The sequence below is a fragment of the Grammomys surdaster genome, unplaced genomic scaffold (assembly GCF_004785775.1).
Source record: "Grammomys surdaster isolate TR1022 unplaced genomic scaffold, NIH_TR_1.0 133, whole genome shotgun sequence".
NCBI classification, from domain to species: domain Eukaryota; kingdom Metazoa; phylum Chordata; class Mammalia; order Rodentia; family Muridae; genus Grammomys; species Grammomys surdaster.
This window is the reverse complement of record NW_021604591.1, coordinates 858,888-861,541: the sequence shown is the minus strand read 5'-3', so window position 1 is coordinate 861,541 and position 2,654 is coordinate 858,888.

Sequence of the window (2,654 nt, the reverse complement as noted above, 5' to 3'; positions counted from 1 at the left end):
TCTCTCTCTCTCTCTCTCTCTCTCTCTCTCTCTCTCTCTCTCTCTCTCTCTCTCTCTCTCCTCCATACACTATACACTATGTAAGTGCTAGCTTCCATTTTGGAGTCCCCTGAGTGACACAGATGAAATAAAGCAGGGACCCTCTCCCTCTCAGTTTCATGTGCGAATGGTTCTGAGGTCAGGGAACAACGAGTTCACCCACCAATAGCTGGTGGGTGTATCCTGTGCTAGGATTGGGCAGATGAGCAGGAATCTCCTCTCAGGGAGGGGTCTTCATATCTCAAAGGCAAGATGGACATAGCCTGAAGCCTGGAGTAACAGTCTCTGTTCAGTCTCCTAGAGCAAAGTTCAAGACCACCTTTGGGCCAAGAGTCAGACTTCTAAGTCTAAAGGTTTCTTACAAAGTCAAAAAGGAAATCTCTCCTGCTTTCTGTTTCTTTTTAATGTATTTCCCAGAAGATTTCTTCCAATGTAGTTTCAATGTAATGAAAGATTATAATGGTTGAGTGTCTTGAATGTTCCCCAGAGGCCCATGTAGTAATGGCTTGGCCACGGCCCATGGTGCTGTTGCAAAGTGGCAGCACCTCTAAGAGCGTCCATTAGAGAAAGTTACATTATTGGAGTGTGTTGTTGAGGGGGATACTGGTGCCCAGGCCTTCCTCTTCATGTCTCTTTTTGGACCATAATGAAGTAAATACCTTGTCCTTTGCCACCCTGTACTCTCATCATGATGTATTGTGACACCAACAATCCCAAAGCAACATGGCTAAGCAAGCGTGCCTAGGCCTCGCAGGCTGACACAGGAAACTTCTTCCCTTAAGTTCATTGTCTTGGGTATTTTGTCAACGCAGCAGAAGACTGACTAATACCACTGGTGTTTAGGATGCTGTCTAACTTGCATTTCAATGCTTTCAACTTGTTTATCACTTGTTTGCGTCAATGTTTAGTATAGGGCATATACTATACTAGCATATAATATAATGGCATGTTTTAATACTAAGAGGCTAGCTTAGGAAGAATTACCAATATTTTCTGTGCCATGCATTGGGCCAAGGCCATCACAAAAGGCAGCACAGCCTCAGAGGCAGACGCTAAACACCCTCTCCTTAGAGGAAAATAATCTTTTAATCTTTTCTGATAATCTTTGTCTTATTGGGGCACATTGTTTCAAACATCAAGTTGATCTGATAGACTAAAACACAGCTCCCTTCCCACCTCTCCCTACTCTCTCTATATGTGCCTGATCCTAGAGACTACAACTGTGAACTGTTGCCTTTGAGAGACTGCGTATCTCTGTGTTTCTAGCTCGTGTGTGAGAACTGCTGTCTTGTACTTGAGCCACAGACTTCCTGTGGTGGTAGATGAGAATCTGTCTCTCTTCCACCACCTCAGTATCTTTACTTCCTGTCCCCTCCCCTCCATGTAATTAGTAGGCCAAATCAGTGGTCTCTGTTTACATTGTCATGCCTGTACAAATATTACTCACAGACAAGCCTTACCCAATGGTGAGGTTTCCTTCTTTACTTTTTGTTTTTATCTATAGTTAATAATTGCCTTCTTTCTACTGACTTAAATTTTTGTACATATTTTTACCTTCCAGAAGTTACTCAGAATAATTTTCTGTTAAAAAAAAAAAACTATGAGAAACATGAACCTTTCCTCTTTATAATCTCCCCCATGTATTTTGCTATAGTGATTGAAAGCCAACTGACACACCCTTTGTGTCTCTAGTGTTGCTACTGAAAAATCCAAAACAATTCAGATTCTCCTTTTTTTATTCGATATTCTTTCTCTCTGAAAGCTTGTGGGATATTCCTGCTGCCCTCACAGTTAGGGATTGTATAATGGAGCACCTTCACCTGGGTTTACTTTTAATCAATTTTCTGAGGCCCAGAAGACAGACCCCTTGAGTCTGAAGAACCGTGTCCTTTGGTTCTGGGAAATTCTCTTAAGCTGTTGTTGATGGCTTGTTCTTGACAATCTCCTCTGCTTGCTTTTAAATTGCTTCTGGTTGTATTTTGGAGATCTGACTTCTTCTAATTACCCCCTGATGTTTTTATGTTATCTCTCCTGCTTTCTGTTCCTTTTTATTGTATTTCCCAGATTTCTTCCAATGTAGTTTCAGGTGTTTCTATTGAGTTCTCATTTCTGACATATTTTAATTTTATTAAATACACACACACACACACACACACACACACACACTAAAAGTGAAAATAAAATTTTCTGTACAAAATATTCAGCATTATCCAGTCTTCTAATTTTTATTTTCTACTCCCTAGTCCACTTTTTCAGTTTCAACTTTTTGTAGCTTTTGTGTCTTCTTATTCATCCTCCCCTTGTGAGTATATTTTTAATATTTTACACGTAGAGACGTTAAATATATTCAGTTGTGCACCTTAAACCTGGAGGTCCTTGTGGCTAATTTCCAACTCCAATCATAACAAACTTTTATCGATGACTTTGAATGATTTGGTCTTATTTCTGTCATATACCTGCATGTGCCCTTGGAGGCCAGAAGAGGGCACCAGATCTCCTGGAACTGATGTTTCAGGTGGTTGTGAGCCGCCTTGTGTGTCCTAGGCCTGTACCCAGGTCCTCTGCAAACTCTTAACTGAGCCATCTCTCAGGCCCTTCATCTGAATGATTGACTG